At 44.4% G+C, this 24,471-nt stretch overlaps 1 protein-coding gene across 2 annotated transcripts in view; it reads right to left on the bottom strand.

Annotated features, from left to right (window-relative positions):
* ldlrad4a (low density lipoprotein receptor class A domain containing 4a) overlaps positions 1-24,471 on the bottom strand; it is a 320,137-nt gene that overhangs the window by 254,134 nt on the left and 41,532 nt on the right. The gene's annotated exons all lie outside the window — the stretch shown is intronic.

Raw genomic sequence — 24,471 nt, 5'->3', positions numbered from 1 at the left:
GCCAGAGGGTGGTTACAGAGGGTTGTTTTTCAAACTGGAGACCTGTGACCAGTGATGTGCCTCAGGGATCAGTGCTGGGTCCACTGTTATTTGTCATTTATATTAATGATTTGGATGAGAATTTAGTAGACATGGTTAATAAGTTTGCAGATGACACCAAGATTGGTGGCATAGTGGGCAGTGAAGAAGGTTATCTAGGATTGCAACGGGATCTTGATCAATTGGGCCAGTGGGCTGACAAATGGCAGATGGAGTTTAATTTAGATAAATGCGAGGTGATCCATTTTGATCGATCAAACTAGGGCAGGATTTACTCAATTAATGGTAGGCATTGGAGAGAGTTACAGAACAAAGAGATCTAGGGGTACAGGTTCATAGCTCCTTGAAAGTGGAGGCACGGGAAGAAGGCATTCAGCATGCTTGGTTTCATTAGTCAGAACATTGAATACAGGAGTTGGGACGTCTTGTTGAAGTTGTACAAGACATTGGTAAGGCCACACTTGGAATACTGTGTACAGTTCTGGTTACCCTATTATAGAAAGGATATTATTAAACCAGAAAGTGTGTAGAAAAGATTTACTAGGGTGCTACCGTGACTTGGTGGTTTGAGTTATAAGGAGAGGCTGGATAGACTGGGACTTTTTTCCCTGGAGCGCAGGAGACTTAGGGGTGATCTTATAGAGGTCTATAAAATAATGAGGGGCATAGATCAGCTAGATGGTCAATATCTTTTCCCAAAAGTAGGGGAGTCCAAAATTAGAGGGTATAGGTTTAAGGAGAGAGGGGAGAGAAACAAAAGTGTCCAGAGGGGCAATTTTTTCACACAGAGGGTGGTGAGTGTCTGGAACAAGCTGCCAGAGGTAGTAGTCAAGGCAGGTACAATTTTGTCTTTTAAAAAGCGTTTAGACAGTTACATTGCTAAGATGGGTATAAAGGGATATGAGCCAAACGTGGGCAATTGGGACTAGCTTAGGGGTTTTAAAAAGGGGCAGCATGGACAAGTTGGGCCGAAGGGCCTGTTTCCATGCTGTAAACCTCTATGGCTCTATAGCAAGACAGATTATAGGCTCCTCATCTTGGAAGGGTAGGGAACTGAGGCCGAGCTAAGGAGTTGGGTTTAATTAATAATAACCTCGATCACTTCTGCTGGCACACACTCTAAGCTGACCACAACAGATTCATACAAAAGTGTGGTTGGATTGCCTTTCAGCCTGTGTATTTTTCCTCTCTCAGACTCAGAAAATAATTGTGAGCTGGACCATTTCCAGATCCTGACTCAACTCAAGTCACTGGGAGCTTGAAAATTGTTCTACTTGAACTGCAACGTTGAACAAAATGCTTTAAGAATGTAACTGATCTTGCTACACTCTCCAGCACAAGGCTTTTCTTAGTTTCCCTGTCTCAAGTCATCTCATTTCCAACTTACTCCAGTAGTTTGTTAACACTACATTCAGGTGTTAACTTTCAGAAATTTACAGCTGAAACAACTCCTCAGAGGCCAGTGTCCCTTCACCAGATTCCCTTTATTTACAAATTTATCTCCACTCCTAAGACTGCTTCAGGTACAGAGTCAGAATCCGGAGTGCCAGTAGACCTAACGCTCCTCCTTATATACACAGGTGAGGCTCCCTGATTGGGCAGACAATCATTACTTGTTTGACCAGAAAGAGCGCTAAACTAAACCAAATTAACAAAGGGACAAATTAAAATGGGCAGCTCCCACAAGGAGGGGAACCGCCCGAAACAAAGGACGAAGTGAAATGGAAACTTAAAACATCAACTTAAAATGTGTTCAAATGTGATTAAATAATGCACCCCCAGCCTGTGCGGTGCCCAGCGGGCACGGAAGGCATTAACGGTACCCTCGGACACCGCATTCTCCCTCTCCAGGGACACCCGGCTGCGGATATAGCCACGATAGAGAGGCAGACAGTCGGGTCGGACGGTCACCTGCTGCCTGGACCTGTTTATGACAAGTTTTGATGTGGAGATGCCGGCGTTGGACTGGGGTAAACACAGTAAGAAGTTTAACAACACCAGGTTAAAGTCCAACAGGTTTATTTGGTAGCAAAAGCCACACAAGCTTTCGGAGCTCTTAGCCCCTTCTTCAGGTGAGTGGGAATTCTGTTCACAAACAGAGCTTATAAAGACACAGACTCAATTTACATGAATAATGGTTGGAATGCGAATACTTACAACTAATCAAGTCTTTAAGAAACAAAACAATAGGAGTGGAGAGAGCATCAAGACAGGCTAAAAAGATGTGCATTGTCTCCAGACAAGACAGCCAGTGAAACTCTGCAGGTCCACGCAACTGTGGGAGTTACAAATAGTGTGACATGAACCCAATATCCCGGTTGAGGCCGTCCTTGTGTGTGCGGAACTTGGCTATCAGTTTCTGCTCAGCGACTCTGCGCTGTCGTGTGTCGCGAAGGCCGCCTTGGAGAACGCTTACCCGAATATCAGAGGCCGAATGCCCGTGACCGCTGAAGTGCTCCCCAACAGGAAGAGAACAGTCTTGCCTGGTGATTGTCGAGCGGTGTTCATTCATCCGTTGTCGCAGCGTCTGCATAGTTTCCCCAATGTACCATGCCTCAGGACATCCTTTCTTGCAGCGTATCAGGTAGACAACGTTGGCCGAATTGCAAGAGTATGTACCGTGTACCTGGTGGATGGTGTTCTCACGTGAGATGATGGCATCTGTGTCGATGATCCGGCACGTCTTGCAGAGGTTGCTGTGGCAGGGTTGTGTGGTGTCATGGTCACTGTTCTCCTGAAGGCTGGGTAGTTTGCTGCGGACAATGGTCTGTTTGAGGTTGTGCGATTGTTTGAAGGCAAGGAGTGGGGGTGTGGGGATGGCCTTGGCGGCCTTCGCGACACATGACAGCGCAGAGTCGCTGAGCAGAAACTGATAGCCAAGTTCCGCACACACGAGGACGGCCTCAACCGGGATATTGGGTTCATGTCACACTATTTGTAACTCCCACAGTTGCGTGGACCTGCAGAGTTTCACTGGCTGTCTTGTCTGGAGACAATACACATCTTTTTAGCCTGTCTTGATGCTCTCTCCACTCCCATTGTTTTGTTTCTTAAAGACTTGATTAGTTGTAAGTATTCGCATTCCAACCATTATTCATGTAAATTGAGTCTGTGTCTTTATAAGCTCTGTTTGTGAACAGAATTCCCACTCACCTGAAGAAGGGGCTAAGAGCTCCGAAAGCTTGTGTGGCTTTTGCTACCAAATAAACCTGTTGGACTTTAACCTGGTGTTGTTAAACTTCTTACTATGACAAGTTTTGCCAGGCCCAGGAGCAGGTTCACGACATGGCTCACAGACTCCAAAAGGTTGCAAAAAGGGAGTCCGTGAACCAGTTTATTGTACAGAACTTCTGTACAGAAAACATAGAAACCCTACAGTACAGAAGGAGGCCATTCGGCTCATCGAGTCTGCACCGACCACAATCCCACCCAGGCCCTACCCCCACATATTTACCCACGAATCCCTCTAACCTACGCACCTCAGGACTCTAAGGGGCAATTTTTAACCTGGCCAATCAACCTAACCCGCACATCTTTGGACTGTGGGAGGAAACCGGAGCACCCGGAGGAAACTCACGCAGACACGAGGAGAATGTGCAAACTCCACACAGACAGTGACCCGAGCCGGGAATCGAACCCGGGACCCTGGAGCTGTGAAGCAGCAGTGCTAACCACTGCGCTACCGTGCCGCCCTACCCTCTATGCACCACCCTCTACCCCAGGTCCCCAAGATAGTGGGGGAGGATCCCTCCGTAGAGGAACCTCCACTACTGGATGGTAACAGGGCCCGCCAAGGTATATCCGGGCAATGGGCAAGGAAGCAGTTGTGGAAGGTATACAGCAAACGCCTCCGTGCAGTAACAAAGGGCACGGAGGGCATTTCCGCGAGGCTGCTCAAGATGTGGGGCACCTGACCTGGGAAGCGGGGGTCGAGGCTTAGAGCCAATGTGAAATTCCGTCCGATGATGTGGAGTTGCCGGAGTTGGACTGGGGTAGGCACAACATCAGGTTAAAGTCCAACAGGTTTATTTGGCAACACCAGTTTTCGGAGCGCTGCTCCTTCATCACTCTAAGGTCTTGGATGGCATTGGCCATGCGCTGGATGACCACCCCATGCACTCAACGGGCTCGTGAGGTGTCATCCAGCCCACTCCTCCGCCACCCAGCACGTCCCCGATCCTGGTCACCCCGGCATCCACAGCCCTCCTCTCCACCAGCCACTGGAGGTTTTATGGGCAGAGGAGTGGATTCCTTGCAGCGGCTCTCAAACGATAGCCGCTACTCCAGACGGGGGAGAGCTGTGGCGCGAGGCGACCGTGTTCCAGACTTTGAGAAGGTCCTGGTAAAAGAAAGGCAACGCCTGCAACGAGTTCTGAAGTCAATCATTACCTCAATCAGGGAACTCATACTCCAAGAGGCCCACCTCATGGGCCTCGTTGAAATCATTACAACAGCCGTATAATATTATAATGTTCTTCGAAAATGTGACTAAACACATTGACGAAGGGAAAGCGGTAGATGTGGTTTATATGGATTTTAGCAAGGCGTTCGATAAGGTCCCCCATGCAAGGCTTCTAGAAAAAGTGAGAGGGCATGAGATCCAAGGGGCTGCTGCCCTGTGGATGCAGAACTGGCTTGCCCAAAGGATGTGGAGATGCCGGCAATGCTCCTTCGCTCCGAAAGCTTATGGTATTTGCTACCAAATAAACCTGTTGGACTTTAACCTGGTTTGTGAGACTTCTTACTGTGCTTGCCCAAAGGAGGCAGAGAGTGTGTACAGATGGGTCTTTTTCTAAATGGAGGTCGGTCACCAGTGGTGTGCCCCAGGGATCTGTTCTGGGACCCTTGCTGTTTGTCATTTTCATAAATGACCTGGATGAGGAAGTGGAGGGATGGGTTGGTAAGTTTGCCGACGACACGAAGGTTGGTGGGGTTGTGGATAGTCGGGAGGGACGTCAGAAGTTACAAAGGGACATAGATAGGATGCAAGACTGGGCGGAGAAGTGGCAGATGGACTTCAACCCAGATAAATACGTAGTGGTCCATTTTGGCAGGTCAAATGGGATGAAGGAGTACAATATAAAGGGAAAGACTCTTAGTACTGTAGAGGATCAGAAGGACCTTGGAGTCCGGGTCCATAGGACTCTAAAATCGGCCCCGCAGGTGGAGGAGGTGGTTAAGAAGGCGTATGGTGTGCTGGCCTTTATCAATCGAGGGATTGAGTTTAGGAGTCCGGGGATAATGATGCAGCTATATAAGACCCTCATCAGACCCCACTTGGAGTACTGTGCTCAGTTCTGGTCGCCTCATTACAGGAAGGATGTGGAAAAGATTGAAAGGGTGCAGAGGAGATTTACAAGGATGTTGCCTGGATTGAGTGGCATGCCTTAGGAGGATAGGCTGAGGGAGCTCGGTCTTTTCTCCTTGGAGAGACGTAGGATGAGAGGAGACCTAACAGAGGTATATAAGATGTTGAGAGGCATAGATCGGGTGGACTCTCAGAGGCTTTTTCCCAGGGAGGAAATGGCTGCTACGAGAGGACACAGGTTTAAGGTGCTGGGGGGGGTAGGTACAGGGGAAATGTTAGGGGGACGTTTTTCACACAGAGGGTGGTGGGCGAGTGGAATCGGCTGCCGTCAGTGGTGGTGGAGGCAAACTCAATAGGGTCTTTTAAGAGACTCCTGGCTGAGTACATGGGGCTTAATAGGATAGAGGGTTATAGGTAGGCCTAAAAGGTAGGGATTTGTTAGGCACAACTTGTGGGGCCGAAGGGCCTGTTTTGTGCTGTTTCTATAATATTATAATAGTTTTATTATATAAGAAACGTGCACTTTAAGAACTAAGCTAAACCTTTGTAAACAAATGATGAAGCAATGTTTCCTTTCAATTTCTTTCCATCATTGGATCCTAATTAAGCTATATTTTGGAAATTCAAGTTGATTTTTCTCCCTTTCAGCAGTTTCACAATGATCATTTTTTTCAATTTTGTTCCTCCAACAAATTGGGCTAAAAATGGGGTTTTGTGAGGATGAAGTTGGATGAATATGGGTGTGGTGGGGGAGGGGGAAGGGTGGTAATGGTGATTGCTATTTGTGATCAACCTGATCCTGCATCCAGGCAGAGCGAGGTGAAGGCCATGCAGTTTTCATGTATCCACTGTATCTGCATCACTGAAGCAATGGCCCAAAGCAGCTGTGGCAGTGCATCTTCATTGTCTGAGCTGATTTATGGGCTGTGCACACAGAACAGGGCTGACCAAGACTAGCGGAGGGTTGCACTGGTATTGGTGCACTTGTTGGATAGATCTACCTGGAGGCGGTCAAGTAGGATGCCATGTCCAAGAACTCCGTTAAATTAGGGACATCGGCCAGCTTTCAGAATCAGGACATGCATTCAGTGCAACCTATGTAAATGGCTGTCTGCCGACTAAGCAGAGGGGTGGTGCTGATGATAAAGCAAAAGGCGCAAGTTGAACCAGGGGTGCCACGCCCCAGTGTTTTGCACCTTGTGCATCCCTCTCTTCTAGGCTTCGCTTCCACAGATGTGTGGAGAGAGTCAGGTTTTTCCCACTGTTTGAAGAAGTAATATTCAACTCAAAACTTCAATTTTGTTTCCCTCTCCACAGGTGCTGCCAGGCTTGTTGGTATTTCCAGCACTTAAGTTTTTTTCAGATTTCCAGCATCTGCAATATTTTGCTTTTACTTCAGGTTTTTCCTCCTTGGCGGTTGCCTCAACACCAGCTACAGGCTCTATCTGGCTATATGTCCCTTAGGGCTCGGCCACTTTGGTCAGTAGTGATGCTACTGAGACACTCTTAGTGATGAGCATTGAAGTTCCTCATCAAAGTATATTTTGTGCCCCTGCTATCCTCAATACTTCTTCCAAGTGATGTTCAACATGAAGATGTATTGATTCGTTAACAAAGGAATCAGCAGGCGGTTTCTTTCCTCATGTTTGACCTGATGCCATGAGACATCATTGGCTCCAGAGTTCATGTTGAGGACTCCCAAGGCAACTCCCTCCCAGCTGTATGTTATCGTGTCACCATCTCTGGCAGGTGTGTCCTACCAGTGGGACAGGACACACCCATATATGGTGAAAGAAATGCCTGGGACATTGGCTGTAGGGTATGATTGGGTGAGTATTACTATGTCAGTCTATTACTCAACTAACCTATAGGCAGCCATCCCAATTTTGGCACAAACCCCAGATGGTAATAAGGACTTAGCAAGGTCAATTAGGCTGGGTATGTCATTTCTAGTGCCTCGATCGATGCTGGTTATCCGTATGGTTTTATTTCTTTTTGACTTTTCTTCAGCGGTTTGATACAACTGAGCATTCTCACGACTCAGAGTCATAGAGGTTTACAGCATGGAAACAAGCCCTTCAGCCCAACTTGTCCATGCCGCCCTTTTTTTTTCCAAAACCCCAAGCTAGTCTCAATTGCCCGCATTTGGCCCATATCCCTCTATACCCATCATACCAATGTAACTGTCTAAACGCTTTTTAAAAGATAAAATTGTACCCGCCTCTCCTACTACCTCTGGCAGCTTGTTCCAGACACTCACCACCCTCTGTGAAAAAATTGCCCCTCTGGACCTTTTTGTATCTCTCCCCTCTCACCTTAAACCTATGCCCTCTAATTTTAGATTCCCCTACCTTTGGGAAAAGATATTGACCAACTAGCTGATCTATGCCCCTCATTATTTTATAGACCTCTATAAGATCACCCTCTCTGTCTTCTACGTTCCACAGAAAAAAGTCCGTCTATCCAGCCTCTCCTTATAACTCAAACCATCAAGTCCCAGTAGCATCCTAGTAAATCTCTTCTCCTCTTCTTGATTTCATTGGTTCCAGAGTCAATGTTGAGAAATCCCAAGGCAACTCCCTTGCACGATTGTGCCACCATCACGTTCAACTTGAGCTTTATATTTTATCAGCAGCACCACCCCTCTGTTTAGTCGGCAGACAGCCATATGCTCAGGTTGCACTAAATGCATGTCCTGATTCTGAAAGTTGGCCGATGTCCCGAATTTAATGGAGTTCCTGGACATGGCATCCTACTTGGCCGCGTCCAGGTAGATCTATCCAACAAGTGCACCAATACCAGCGCAACCTCCCCTCCCCTTACATAGATGATTTGGAGTTGGGAACCAAGTGTAGTGTGTCAAAATTCGTAGATGACACTAAGATGAATGGCAGAGCAAAGTGTGCAGAGAACACTGGAAGTCTGCAAAAGAATATAGATAGTCTAAGTGAGTGGGCAAGGGTCTGGCAGATGGAGTACAATGTTGGTAAATGTGAGGTCATCCATAACAGCAAAATGGACTATTATTTAAATGCTAAAAAATTGCAGCATGCTGCTGTGTAGAGGGATCTGGGTGTCCTTGTGCAAGAATCACAAGGCATTGGTTTGCAGGTGCAACAGGTAATTAAGAAGGCAAATGGAACTTTGTCCTTCATTGCGAGAGGGATGGAGTTTAAAAACAGCAAGGTTATGTTGCAGCTGTTCTGCGTGCAGAGCCCATAAATCAGCTCAGGCAATGAGGATGCAGTGCTGTAGCTGCCTTAGGCCATTGCTTGGCCCATCGTTAGTGGCAGTCTTGGCGGCATGGCGGCACAGTGGTTAGCACTGCTGCCTCACAGCAGTGGTTAGCACTGCTCCTATCCCAGTCCAATGCCAGCAACTCCACATCACAGCACCAGGGACCTGGATTCAATTTCCGGCTTAGGTCACTGTATGTGCCGAGTCTGCACATTCTCCCCGGGTCTGCGTGGGTTTCCTCCAGGTGCTCCGGTTTTCTCCCACAGTCCAAAAGATGTGCTGGTTAGGTGCATAGGTCATGCTAAATCTTCCCTCAGTGTATCCGAACAGGCGCCAGAATGTGGTGACTAGGGGATTTTCACAGCAACTTCATTGCAGTGCCAGTGTAAGCTGACTTGTGACACTAACAAATGCACTTTAACTTAAAAATAAACTACAGTAAAGCAGATATAGTGGGTACATGAAAATTGCATGGGTGCAAAGTCAGGTAGATCACAAATAGCAACCATCATTAATCTTGCTATTAGTTGCGCATTTCACAGAATTCTATCTTGCTGGATTCTTACAAATGCTCCTGCTTATAAACTTTTTACAATTCTCACATCCATTTAAAATTATTTTAAACAGCAGTCATGCCTGTTGATGACTGGAAACTACAGAAATGTTGAAGTCTTGGTAAAAGCTTCTGGGTTATGGGAAGGGAACAAGGCATTGGGATTAATTTTGGATTGCATTGTCAAAGAGTCAGTATAGACACAATGGCTGGCATTTTGCTGTCCCGGGAATTTTACTGCCACGGGAATCGGAGCGGGCAAGGGGTGGACCATGGAAAGGTCCACTGACCTCGGGCAAGATTTTCCAGTTTCGGGGCGAGCGAGGCTGGAAAATCCCACCCAATGAGCCAAATGACTGAACTTTTAACAGTTCCAAGTTAAAATATGAAACTCGTTCATTCTTGAACCAAAATGGGAGTTACAGTTTACCATAAAATTTGAGAATGGTTTTGCAGTTAGTATATTTTACACTATGAATTGCACTGGCTGTATTACCTAAATATAGTTCCACATTATTGAACTATGCAAGTACATTATTATATGAAAAGCGCTAATCTAAGTATTCTCAATTTTTTTAACAATCCATATTTCTTTAAGTTGATGGTATTCAGAACCTAAAATTAGATATTTAATTTTGGAACTGCAAAAACTTACATATAGTTGATGGACTTCATATTTCATTTGTCTTACCCATTGGTCCTCTGGAATGTAATTAACCATTTGTATGCAAGAAAGAATAAATTCAGTTCTCAAAAAAGGTATAGCATGACTTCAGTGTACACTCCAGTCTGGTGATCCAAGGCTATACTCAAGAGCATGCTGTCCTGCTGGAGGTTCTATCCTTTGGATTGGACATGATCCTTCTTTGTTCTAGTGAATTATGTAGGCATTCAAGATTCCCCAGCGCGATTTAAAGAGAAGGAAACTCTCTATTTTGATCAAATTACACATTTAACTACCACCAAAATTCAAAAAATTAACCATTTATTTCATTGTTTGTGGGTTCTTGTGCAGAGAGCAATTGCTACATTTGTCTATGTACTAAGTCACTTCATAGTTAGCTGTGTGTGCAGCACATCACGATGTTTCTAAATTTGATTTATTGTCATATGTATTCACATACTGTGAAAAGTATTGTTTCTTGCACGCTATACAGACAAAACATACCGTTCATAGAGAAGGAAACGAGAGAGTGCAGAATGTAGTGCTACAGTCATAACTAGGGTGTAGAGAAAGATCAACTTAATGCAAGGTAAGTCCATTCAAAAGTCTGACAGCAGCAGGGAAGAAGCTGTTCTTGAGTTGATTGGTATGTGACCTCAGGCTTTTGTATCTTTTTCCCAACGGAAGAAGGCAGAAGAGAGAATGTCCGGGGTGTGTGGGGTCCTTAATTATGCTGGCTGCTTTGCCGAGGCAGCGGGAAGTGTAGACAGAGTCAATGGATGGGAGGCTGGATTGCGTGATAGATTGGGCTACATTCATGACCTTTTGTAGTTCCTTGTGGTCTTTGGCAGAGCAGGAGCCATACCAAGCTGTGATACAACCAGAAAGAATGCTTTCTATGGTGCATCTGTAAACGTTGGTGAGAGTTGTAGCTGACATGCCAAATTTCCTTAATCTTCTGAGAAGGTAGAGAGGCATTGGTGGGCTTTCTTAACTATAGTGTCAGCATGGGGGTGGGGGGAAACGACTAGGATAGGTTGTTGGTGATCTGGACACCTAAAAACTTGAAGCTCTCTACTTTTTCTACTTCATCCCCGTTGATGTAGATAGGGGCATGTTCTCCTTTACACTTCCTGAAGTCGATGGCAATCTCCTTCATTTTGTTGACATTGAGGGAGAGATTGTTGTTGCCGCACCAGTTCCCCTATCTCATTCCTGTACTCTGTCTCATCATTATTTGAGGTCATTATAATATATTTATATCATATGAAAATATAAATGTAGCTTGATTTTTACACAGCATCCCAAAAAAAGCTTGTAGCAATGTAGTTATTTGTAATATCCAGACTGTTATAGTAAGTATCCGTCAATCTTGGGAGATTATGGACTGCGCCCGGGCTATGTGTCAGTTTTGTATTGAACATCGTTTATTGTGGCTGTAAAGTCAATTTGTGAGTAACAATTCCTTCCACAGTAAATGAATAACACTGATTTGAGTTATTACTGTCACATGTATTGGGATACAGTGAAAAGTATTGTTTTTTTGTGTGCTATATAGACAAAACATACCGTTCATAGAGTACATAGGGCGGCACGGTAGCACAGTGGTTAGCACTGCTGCTTCACAGCTCCAGGGTCCTGGGTTCGATTCCCGGCTCGGGTCACTGTCTGTGTGGAGTTTGCACATTCTCCTCGTGTCTGCGTGGGTTTCCTCCGGGTGCTCCGGTTTCCTCCCACAGTCCAAAGATGTGCGGGTTAGGTTGATTGACCAGGTTAAAAATTGCCCCTTAGAGTCCTGAGATGTGTAGGTTAGAGGGATTAGTGGGTAAAATGTGTGGGGGTAGGGCCTGGGTGGGATTGTGGTCGGTGCAGACTCGATGGGCCAAATGGCCTCCTTCTGCACTGTAGGGTTCTATGATTCTATGATACATAGGGGAGAAGGAAAGGACAGGGTACAGAATGTAATGTTACAGTCATAGTTAGGGTGTAGAGGAAGATCAACTTAATGTGAGGTAGGTCCATTCAAAAGTCTGATGGCAGCAGGGAAAAACCTGTTCTTGAGTCAGCTGGTACATGATCTCAGACTTTTGCATCTTTTTCCCGACAGAAGAAGGTGGAAGAGAATATGTCAAGGGTGCATGAGGTCCTTGATTATGCTGGCTGCTTTTCTGAGGCAGCGGGAAGTGTAGACTAAGTAAATGGATGGGAAGCTGGTTTGCTTGATGGACTGGGCTTTGTTCACAACCCTTTATACATCGTGCCATTCAAACTTATACATGCAAGTACTTAGACATTCCTGATGATTTCTTGCCTAACTTCTATAAGAATGCCATCTAATTAGCATTCTAAATATTGCTTAAAATATTATTTCTCCATTAGTATGTCAACAAATATCACAAAATTCAGGAATTTGATGATCTGTGGTTTGAATATCTCTTTTTCATAGATGAAGTATCAGATGAAATACATAAAAATCACAAGAATGACCATGCATTTTCAAAGTAAATAATTGAACACTCATATTTGGTCTGTTCCCTTAAAGTAAGCCTCAAGTAATGGGCATGGAAATATAGTGCTCATGGTACTTGACAAACAAGCAGAGGAGTGTGTTCAAATCCCAGCATGACAAGTTGCAAAACAGAATTCAATAAATGCCTGGTAATTAGTGGGCTGGAACCAGCTGGGCAAACTAGGTACTTCGCCAGTGTTGCCAACATCTAGACATTAATGTTTCTGAAAGTTCCGCCTGAAGGTTGGAGTATGAATGCACAGTCAACCTTGTATGTCTGTGCATACACAAGTGATAGTTTGAATGACAAGGAACACTCAATGTGTGCAGTTCACTTTACGAGCTGCATAAACGAGGTTTATAAAATGATGAAGGGGATAGATAGAGTGAACGTTCAAAGACTATTTCCTCGGGTGGATAGAGCTATTACAAGGGGGCATAACTATAAGGTTCGTGGTGGGAGATATCGGAAGGATATCAGAGGTAGGTTCTTTACGCAGAGAGTGGTTGGGGTGTGGAATGGACTGCCTGCAGTGATAGTGGAGTCAGACACTTTAGGTACATTTAAGCGGTTATTGGATAGGCACATGGAGCACACCAGGATGACAGGGAGTGGGATAGCTTGATTTTGGTTTCAGATAAAGCTCGGCACAACATCGTGGGCCGAAGGGCCTGTTCTGTGCTGTACTGTTCTATGTTCTATAAGCTTTGATCTTGTTGCCATTATCGGCCAACCATTGCACAATTGATGTGTCGCACAGCTTGAAGCTCCTGTGGGGGAGGAACAAACAAAAGGGAAGATCTGCAACAGGATAGAAGGCAGGAAAGATTAAGTGACAAAAACGATGAGGCACAATCAGAAAGAGATGGTAATGGGAAAATTAAACAGAAGGTGAGTCTAGAGGAGGTGTAAATGTGAATGGTAAAATAATGAGCAAACATTTTTTTAAAAGGGCAAAGGTTATAATCTGAAAATGCTAAATGCAAACTAGAGTCAAAAAGGTTGCAAACTAGAGTCAAAAAAGTAGAAAGATAAGGTCCCGGTCCTCGAACTTACGTTCAGCTTCAGCATCGGAGGCTAAGGACAGAAAGGTAGCAGTAGAGTGGAGCTGATAATTGAAATGACAGACTACTGGAAACTTGGATCCACATTCACAGATGGGATGGAGGTTCACCCAGTCTGCATTTGATCTCCCCAACGGGGAGAAGATCCAATTCTAAGTCAAAAACAGAAAATGCTGGAAAATCTCAGCAGGTCTGACAGCATCTGTGGGGAGAGCATAGGGCCAACGTTTCGAGTCTAGGTGACCTGTTCTTCAGAGTAGTGAGTCTAGCAATACACTGAAAGACTTGGAAGTAAATTATTGTTTCATCTGAAAGGAGTGTTTGGGGCTTGAGTGGTAAGAAGGGAAGAGGTAAAATAGCAGTTGCATCTCCAGCACTTAAGAAACACATCAAATTGGAGCGGGAGTTGGCTATTTGACTCTATGAGTCAGCTTCACCATTCAACACAAGCTCAAGGTTGATCATCTACCATCCCGCACTCCATATCCTAGTGATATTCACCAGAAAAACAGAAAGAGCAAACTGGGATATTGGAAGATTCTAATTGGGAAAGAGGAACTTAAAAAATACCTATTGATTCATTCCAATATATTTCTTCAAAAATGTATCTTGGTATGTAAAACACAAAAAATGATTATAAAATACAAACACAGTGGTGAGAGCACTCAGGAGAGGGGCACTATAAGGGAGGATCAGGGAACGATGCAGTAAGTGGTAGTCGGCTAGTGGGGGAGAGGTGCAAGCTGGGGCCAGGGGGGGTGGGGTGGTCAGCAACTGGGCTGCAGAAAAAGCAAGTGTGGGCTGCATAGCGAATATCACTGTCTTATCGATGAGTACTAAAGATTTATATTCAATTCTGGAGGGTAATAAATCTAATAACTCAGAACCCTTTGAATGAAGAAACTTCTCATCTCACTCCTAAATGGTTTTCAGGGAAGGGGAGGGACTATTGGAGGTAACTGAGGGTGGCATCAGGATGTTAAGAGAATGATCCTTTTGGAAGGATGAAAGGAATGGAAGGGAAGGAAAGATGTATTTTTCAGTGACATCCCCCGGATGTGGCAGATTTGGTGGAAGATAATTCATTGGATGTGAAGCTGGTATGGTGGAAGATTAGGACAAAGTGAACAAGGCAGTGAAAATTGGCATTAAACTGAAAAGGAAGATAGTGCATGGTTATGAGGAGAAGGTGGGAGAATGGCATTGATTGAATTGTTCATCGGGATAGCTGATGCAGACACAATGGGCTGTACTGTAAAAGTACTGTAAAATGGGCCATGCGGCAGGGCAAGGTTTATAATTGGGGGAGGGGTAATTATGACGCAATTAGGCGGGAATTAGGGAGCATAAGATGGGAACAGAAACTGTCAGGGAAAGGCACAAATGAAAAGTGGAGCTTGTTCAAGGAACAAATACTGCGTGTCCTTGATAGGTATGTCCCTGTCAGGCAGGGAGGGAATGGACCAGTGAGGGAACCATGGTTCACAAAAGAGGTTGAATGTCTTGTCAAGAGGAAAAGGGAAGTGTATGTAAGGATGAGAAAACAAGGTTCAATTGGATCGCTTGAGGGTTACAAGGTAGCAAGGAACGAGCTAAGGGCTTAGGAGAGTTAGGAGGGGGCATGAGAAGTCCTTGGCTGGTCGGATCAAGGAAAACCCCAAGGCTTTTTACTCTTATGTGAGAAGTAAAAGAATGACCAGGGTGAGGTTAGGGCCAGTCAAGGACAGTAGTGGGAACTTGTGCATGGAGTCAGAAGAGATAGGAGAGGCGATGAATGAATACTTTTCTTCAGTGTTCACCAAGGAGAGGGCCCATGTTTTTGAGGATGTGTGTGTGATACAGGGTGATAGGCTGGAGGAGGTAGATGTTCTGAGGGAAGCTGTATTAGCAATTTTGAAAAATCGGAGGGTCAATAAGTCCCCTGGGCCAGATGGGATATATCCTAGGATTCTTTGGGAGGCAAGGGATGAGATTGCAGAGCCTTTGGCTTTGATCTTTGGGTCCTCACTGTCCACGGGGATAGTGCCAGAGGACTGGAGAGTGGCGAATGTTGTTCCTCTGTTCAAGAAATGAAATAGGAATGACCCTGGTAATTATAGGCCAGTTAGTCTTACTTCAATGGTCGGTAAGTTAATGGAAAAGGTCCTGAGGGATAGGATTTATGACCATTTGGAAAGATGCAGCTTAATCCGGGATAGTCAACATGGATTCGTGAAGGGTAAGTCTTGCCTCTCAAATTTGATTGAATTCTTTGAGGAGGTAACTAGGTGTGTAGATGAAGATAGAGCAGTTGATGTCGTATACATGGATTTTAGTAAGGCGTTTCATAAGGTTCCCCATGGTCGGCTCATGAAGAAAGTAAGGAGGTGTGGGATAGAGGGAGATTTGGCTGATTGGATAAGTAACTGGCTATCTCATAGAGGGTGGTGGTGGATGGAAAATTTTCAGACTGGAGACCAGTTACCAGCGGTGTACCACAGGGATCAGTGTTCGGTCCTCTGCTATTTGTGATTTTTATCAATGACTTGGAGGAGGGGGCTGAAGGGTGGGTCAGTAAATTTGCTGATGACACCAAGATTGGTGGAGTAGTGGATGAGGTGGAGGGCTGTTGTAGGCTGCAAAGAGACATTGATAGGATGCAGAGCTGGGCCAAAAAATGGCAGATGGAGTTTAACCCTGATAAGTGTGAGGTGGTTCATTTTGGTAGGACAAATTTGAATGCGGATTACAGGGTCAACGGCAGGGTTCTGAGGAATGTGGAGGAACAGAGAGATCTTGGGGTTCATATCCACAGATCTCTGAAGGTTGCCACTCAAGTGGATAGAGCCGTGAAGGCGGCCTATAGTGTGTTGGCGTTTATTAACAGGGGGTTTGAGTTTAAGAGCCGTGGGCTTATGCTCCAACTGTACAGGAGCTTGGTGAGACCACATTTGGAATATTGTGTGCAGTTCTGGTCACCTCACTATAAGGAGGATGTGGAAGCATTGGAAAGAGTGCAAAGGAGATATACCAGGATGCTGCCTGGTTCGGAGGGTAGGTCTTATGAGGAAAGGTTGAGGGAGCTAGGGCTTTTCTCTTTAGAGCGGAGGAGGATGAGGGGCGACTTAATAGAGGTTTATAAGATGATGAGGGGGATAGATAGAGTGGATGTTCAGAGACTATTTCCTCGGATGGATGTAGCTATTACTAGGGGGCATAACTATAAGGTTCATGGTGGGAGATACAGGAAGGATGTCCAAGGAAGGTTCTTTACTCAGAGTGGTTGGGGTGTGGAACAGACTGCCTGCTGTGATAGTGGAGTCGGACACTTTAGGAACTTTCAAGCGGTTATTGGATAGGCACATGGAGCACACCAGAATGATAGGGAGTGGGATAGTTTGATCTTGGTTTCGGACAAAGCTCGGCACAACATCGAGGGCCAAAGGGCCTGTACTGTGCTGTACTGTTCTATGTTCTGTGATATTCTGTAAAAATTCTACTGTGATTCTGAAGGTGGGTGTGGGTGTGTGAAGGTGAGTGCAGAGGTGCAGAAAAAAATGAATTGTTGAGGGCACTGTCAACTATAGTGGGGGAGAAATCCAAGATTGAGGAAAATGGAAGACATATCTGAAGCACTGTCACATGAGATGCATTGAAACTGCGAGAATGGAATAGAATCATTTCAATAATCAGGGATAGAGAAAGTGTTTTGTTCCTTTAGTTTTAATGGTGAGAGCTTTGGCGTCTATTTTATGTTTCCAAAGCGATTCATTGGAAAAAATGGCAAACGTCACTGTTTTTAAATTTCACTACCTACCCTAGCCTAAAATTAGGAATGGCAGTTGTTAATTCAGATGTAATAATTTTCTCTTTGTATTACTTTGGGGGAAGGTCAGAAACTCAATTAAAAATTCAAATGACAGAATGATCAAAATTTGAGTCTATTTTAGATTTTAAGGGACTTTTTGATGATTATTTTTATCAGTTGATTCCAAAAAAACAGAAAACCTAGACGTAACCTAAACAGATTATGACAAGAAAAATGAATCAGCACTTATTTTTAAATATATTTTAGTATGTATGATTTAAAACAATGTGCTCTAAATGCAAATAAAAATATAGTTCAACAAGATATTTTACAAGGATGTTGCCTGGATTGGGGGGCATGCCTTATGAGGATAGGTTGAGGGAGCTTGGTCTCTTCTCCCTGGAGAGACGAAGGTTGAGAGGTGACCTGATAGAGGTTTACAAGATGTTGAAAGGTCTGGATAGGGTAGACTCTCAGGCTATTTCCAAGGGCTGAAATGGTTGCTACGAGAGGACACAGGTTTAAGGTGCTGGGGGGTAGGTACAGAGGAGATGTCAGGGGTAAGTTTTTCACTCAGAGGGTGGTGGGTGAGTGGAATCGGCTGACGTCGGTGGTGGTGGAGGCAAACTCGTTGGGGTCTTTTAAGAGACTTCTGGATGAGTACATGGGATTTAATGGGATTGAGGGCTATAGATAGGCCTAGAGGTGGGGATGTGATCGGCGCAACTTGTGGGCCGAAGGGCCTGTTTGTGCTGTGGCTTTCTATGTTCTATGTTCCTCAAATTTATGTTTCTTAGAAAATGGTTCTTAGTTTTTAAATAATATCTTGTCTTGTTTGATAGGTTTCTTTCTTAAAGCCCAGCAAATTTTGGCACAGCTTGATGAACAAGCTGTTCTACATTGTGCATCATATTATACCAGTTGTACAGTGCCAGAAGGCGAGCATCCCAAGTTGCCTGATTCTATTTTTGAACAAGCTGGCAGCAACTTGGTTTAATGTCTAGGGTGAAACACCATCAATTACTTTTTTTCTGTGGAGTTTATCAACTCTGAAGACAAATGCCGAAATTGTTCTGATTTGGAATTTAGCGAACAATCAGATCTACATGCAACTCAGGCATTCAAGGATATATTCATACATTTTGGTAGATATAATGCAGGGGGAGCTATACAATAAATGACAGAACCATCAGGAGTATAGACACACAGAGGGATCTGGGTGTGCAAGTCCACAGATCCTTAAAGTTGGCTGCACAGGTGGAAAAGGTGGTGAAGAAGGCATATGGCATGCTTGCCTTTATTGGACGGGGCATAGAGTATAAAAGTTGGCATATGATGTTGCAGTTATATAGAACGTTGGTTAGGCCACATCTGGAATACTGCGTCCAGTTCTGGTCGCCACACTACCAGAAGGACGTTGAGGCTTTGGAGAGAGTGCAGAAAAGGTTTACCAGGATATTGCCTGGTATGGAGGGTATTAGCTATGAGGTGAGATTGAGTAAACTAGGGTTGTTCTCCCTGGAAAGACAGAGGTTGAGGGGCGACCTAATAGAAGTTTATAAAATTATGAAGGGCATAGATAGGGTGAACAGTTGGACGCTTTTTCCCAGGTCGCAAACACAAGGGGTCACAAGTTCAAGGTAAGGGGGGCAAGGTTCAATACGGATATGCGGGGGATGTATTTTACACAGAAGGTGGTGGGGGCCTGGAATGCACTACCAAGCAAGGTGGTTGAGGCAGACATGCTAGGATCATTTAAGACTTGTCTAGATAGCCACATGAACAGACTGGGAATAGAGGGATACAAACGGATGGTCTAGTTAGGAACACATGATTGGTGCAGGCTTGGAGGGCCGAAGGGCCTGTTCCTGTGCTGTATTGTTCTTTGATAGACTGTAGATGGTACACCTAAACACCCTGTTCTGGTCCCAGGGCAGTTAAATATAGTTCAACTCAACCCAGCTAATTTGGTTTTCCGTTCTTATACTTTTGTTTCAAAAGAAATATTGGTTTTGTCAAGTTCAGATTGAAAAAAATGATACCTGGTGTTGGTATTTTCAATATCGGATGTTTTTTCTATTATGATCCTAGCTGATGTTACTACTGGTCAATTCAGATCCCAGAGTGAAACCTGATTTGATAAATCTTAATTTTAGTTTTTATTAAGAAACCATAGAGGCAAGTTACTGCACAAATTCTTAGGAGTCTGCTGGTGAACTATTAACACAAATAACAAAACATTTATTAAACAAGAAAAAATGAATGATATAATACCAGGCAGTAAGGCTGGAAAGATTCCAATACAAACACAAGAAAACGATTCAAATATTCCTTCATCCCAGCTTGCTCTTTGGAGACACATACTTGAAAAGATAAAATAATTTACCATATCTGTCATTTTACTCTATCATTCAGGATAAGTGTGAGGTAAATGTGAACCAACTGGCGAATGTGGTCAGACACACCACACTCCAAAATACACAACACATGCGACCAAAGGAGATTCTATGGATCTCACAACAATGCACCCAGACACTTGTCACACTTTGGGCCAATCAGTCTCATCAGTCTTTCTCACGAGAGCGTCCAAGTTACATATTTGAAGAGCTTTCAAAGAACAAAGAAAAGTACAGCACAGGGACAAGCCCTTCGACCCTCCAAGCCTGTGCTAATCGTGATGCCCTAACTAAACTAAAATAAACCTTCTGCCCCTACTCGGTCTGTATCCCTCTCTTCCCTCCCTATTCATGTACCCATCCAGATGCCTCTTAAATGTTGCTAAAGTGCCTGCTTCCTCCACCACCTCTGGCAGCACGTTCCATGCACCCATCACTCTCTGCGTGAAAAACTTCTCCACCACATTTCCCTTAAACTTTCCCCCTTTCATCTTGAACCTGTGCCCCCTTATAATTGACACTTCCACCCTTGGAAAAAGCCTCTGATTATTCACCCTGTCTATGCCTCTCATAATTTTGTAGACCTCTATCAGGTCTCCCCTTAGCCTCCGTCTTTCCAATGAAAACAATCCTAACTTATTCAGCTTCTCCTCATAGTTAACAACCTCAAGACCAGGCAACATCCTGGTGAACTTTCTTTGCACTCTCTCCAAAGCTTCCACATCTTTCCAGTAGTATGGTGACCAGAACTGCACGCAATACTCCAAATGCGGCCTAACCAAGGTTTTAGATAGCTACAACATGATTTCCCAAGTCTTGTACTCAATGCCCTAGCTGATGAAGGCAAGCATGCCACATGCTTTCTTAATCAGCTTGGCCACCTGTGTTGCCATTTGTAGGCCTGCATGCCCGGATCCCTATGTAATGTTCCTCAGGGCTCTGCCACTTAACAGTACAATTCACACCTAAATTTGATCGTCTAAAATGCATCACTTCACATTTGTCCAGATTAAACTCCATCTGCCATTTCTGTGCCCAAGTCTCCAATCTATCTATATCCTGTTGTATCCTCGGACTTAAAATTCACTCCCACTCAACTGGCTTCAACCAGGATCCATCTCTAGGGTTTCACTCTTGCCTTCTGAGTTTCCTTTCCTCTGGATCTCCACGTATACTTTAACTTCCACGCACACTTTCAGATCTTTGGCCATGCCAAGCAGAACACCACTGCTCCAAGGTAGTACTTTTGCTTTTTTGGCCTGCAGGATGGAGTTATCAATCTTCGGCTGCCCTCTCAGATCTTCAGGGCTTCTTTTGAGTCCACTTTGCTATAAGTCAGCTCCCTGCAGCTCTCAATCTTAGTTTCCAAAGATGTGTAAATCTTTGATTCAGAGCCTTAATTCAAATCCAATAGGACTTGTGTGTCTTTGTTCATGAGTCACTGGTGCAGCAAGCAATTAGGAAGGGAAATGCTATGTTGGACTTTATTGCAGGAAGATGAGAGTACAGGAGTAAAGATGTCTTGCTACAATTGTGTAGAACCTTGGTAAAACCATACCTGGGGTAGTATGTATAGTTTTGGCCTCCTTATTTAATGAAGGATACACTTGCTGTGGGGTGCAACAAGGATTCACTAGACCAGTGGTTCATAACTGCTGTGCTTTGGCATACAAGCATACAAGTGTTCCGCAGTCTGGAGGTAGCTTTAAACAGTGCATGACACAGGAGCCTAAGAAAGATCAAGAAAAAAACCCGGCACTGGGGCCTGGGAGTGTAGCACTGAGGACAGAAGGGGGAGAGGGAACTCAGATAAAGACACCAAAACCGCACACAATACTCCAGATACGGCCTCACCAGCGCCCTAAACAGTTGTGGTAAAACATCCCTATTCCTATATTCAAACCCTGTCGCTACTGAGGACACGTTCTCCAGCGTTTAGAAGATCAAGAGGCGATTTCACTGAGATTGACTAGGTTAGGATTGTTTTCGCTGGAGTTCAGACGAATGAGGGGGAATTTCATAGAGACTTATAAAATTCTAACAGGACTAGACGGGGTAGATGCAGGGAGGATATTCCCAATGGTGGGGGAGTCCAGAACTAGGGTCCACAGTCTGAGGATTCAGGGTAGACCATTTAGGACGGAGGCGAGGAGACATTTCTTCACCCAAAGAGTGGTAAGCTTGTGGAATTCATTATCACAGGAAGTAGTTGATGCCAAAACATTGAATGTATTAAAGAGGCGGCTGGATATAGCACTTGGGGCGAATGGGATCAAAGGTTATGGGGAAAAAGCAGGATTAGGCTATTGAGTTGGATGATCAGCCATGATCGTAATGAACAGTGGAGCAAGCTCGAAGCGCCAAATGGCCTCTTCCTGCTCCTATCTTCTCTGCTTCTATATGGGGATAGTGCAAGAAAATAGCCCCAAAGTAGAAGATCAGCCATGATGTAGCTGAATGGTGGAGCAGGCTCAAGGGGCCAAATGGCTTTCCCCTGCTCCTATTTCCTATGTTTCTAGGTTCTATTGGTTTTCCCTTTGGGGTCATTTGGTAAATTCAGTTTGCTTGGTTTGTTGGACTCCATGGAGGATTCTTCAAAAGCCTGTAATCTTTCAGTCATTTTTTTTAGATTTCTACCTTAAGTAATTTGTACTAACCACGCCAGGTTCAGGCATGAAAACCTTAATAAAAACGATATAAAAGTCTGAGATCACATACCAACTGACTCAAAAACAGCTTCTTCCCTGCTGCCATCAGACTTTTGAATGGATCTACCATATATTAAGCTAGTCTTTCTCTACACCCCAGCTATGATTATAACATTATATTCTGTACCCTCCCCTTTCCTTCTCTATGTACGGCATGTTTTGCCTGCATAGCACACGAGAAACATTATGTTTCACTCTATACCAATACATGAGACAATAATAAATCAAATTTTAAAAATCAAAACGTGAATGATCTCCCATTGAATTTTCCCTCCAGTATAGGTATAAAGCACGAGGGACAAATTGGCAGAGGGAGTTAGGAGAATTCATATTGGAAAATAGTGAAATGGTAGAGAAGCTAAGTGACTACTATGTGCCTGTTTTCACTAAGGAAGATAAAATAAATCTACCAGATGTAGCAATCCAGGGGACTAGACAGAATGAGGAGTTGAAGGAAGTATTTGCGGAAGGATATATTGGCCTTTGAGGGAATGCAGAGAAGGTTCACCAGGTTGATACCAGAGATGAGGGATGTTGATTATGAGGAGAGACTGAGCAGATTGGGTTTGTATTCGTTGGAATTTAGAAGGCTGAGGGGGGATCTTATAGAGACCTATAAGATAATGAAGGGGCTGGATAGGGTAGAGATGGAGAGATTCTTTCCACTTAGAAAGGAAGCTAGAGCTAGACGGCACAGCCTCAAAATAAAGGGGGGTCAGTTTAGGACAGAGTTGAGGAGGAACTTCTTCTCTCAGAGGGTGGTGAATCTCTGGAATTCTCTGCCCACTGAAGTGGTGGAGGCTACCTCGTTGAATATGTTTAAATCACGGATAGATGGATTCCTGATCGGTAAGGGAATTAGGGGTTATAGGGATCAGGTGGGTAAGTGGAACTGATCCACTTCAGATCAGCCATGATCTTATTGAATGGCGGGGCAGGCTCAAGGGGCTAGATGGCCTACTCCTGCTCCTATTTCTTATGTTCTTAGTATATGTAAGAAGGTTGTATTGGATAAATGAATGGGACTGTAAGTTGACAAGTCCCTGGGATCTGTCATTATGCATCCCAGTGCTGAAAGAGGTTGCTACATAGTGGATACATTATTGATCAGGAAACAGGGTAGGAATAAACAGATCATTCTCACTTTGGCAGGCTGTGACTACTGGAATACCACAAGGTATAGTACTTGGGGCCCCAGCTGTTCACAATATATATATCATTGATTTGGATGTGGGGACAAAATGCAATATTTCCAAGTTTGCAAATGATACAAAGCTAGGTGGGAATGTGTGTTGTGAGGAAATGGCTACAGGAGGTTGTAGAAAGACTTGATGAGTGGGCAACAACGTGGCAGATGAAATACAATGTGGAAAATTGTGAGGTGATCCACTTTGGCAGAAAGAACAGATGTGCAGAGTATTTCCTAAATGGTAAGAAATTAGAAAGTGCAGATGTACAAACGGACCTGCGTGTCCTTTCCATAAATAACTGAAGGCTAACATGCAGGTGCCGCAAGCTACTAGGAAGGCTAATGAATGTTAGCCTTTATTGCAAGAGGATTTGAGTACAGGGTTTCCTCCGGGTGCTCCGGTTTCCTCCCACAGTCCAAAGATGTGCGGGTTAGGTTTGATTGGCCATGCTAAAGTTGCCCCTTAGTGTCCTGAGATGCGTAGGTTAGAGGGATTAGTGGGTAAAATATGTAGGGATATTGCGGTAGGGCCTGGATTGTGGTCGGTGCAGACTCGATGGGTCGAATGGCCTCTTTCTGTACTGTAGGGTTTCTATGATTTCTTTCTATGAAATGATTGGAGCTGTATAAGGCACGTGCAGAAGATACTTATCAAATTCTGATCACAAGTCACCATTATAACAGCCCGATTTACACCTTCATATAATTAGACATTGGGTAATTTCTGGTTTAGGACTCCCATAACTGAAGGGAGGCAATTTCATACAGAAAGAGAGCTGTATTTGTTTTCATCAAATCCCCATAGCACAGGAGGCCACTCTGCCCATCGAGTCTGCACTGACCACAATTCCACCAGATCCTATTCCCAAAACCCCACACATTTACCCTGCTAATCACTCTGACACTAAGGTTAATATAGCATGGCAAATCAACCTAACCTGCACATCTTTGGACTATGGGAGGAAACCAGAGCACTTGGAGGAAACCCACGCAGACATGGGGAGAAACTGCAAACT

This window comes from Mustelus asterias, chromosome 7 (genome assembly GCF_964213995.1).
Source record: "Mustelus asterias chromosome 7, sMusAst1.hap1.1, whole genome shotgun sequence".
Classification (NCBI taxonomy): domain Eukaryota; kingdom Metazoa; phylum Chordata; class Chondrichthyes; order Carcharhiniformes; family Triakidae; genus Mustelus; species Mustelus asterias.
Note: the sequence above shows the minus strand (reverse complement) of the source record. Positions and strands in the feature narration are given on the sequence as shown.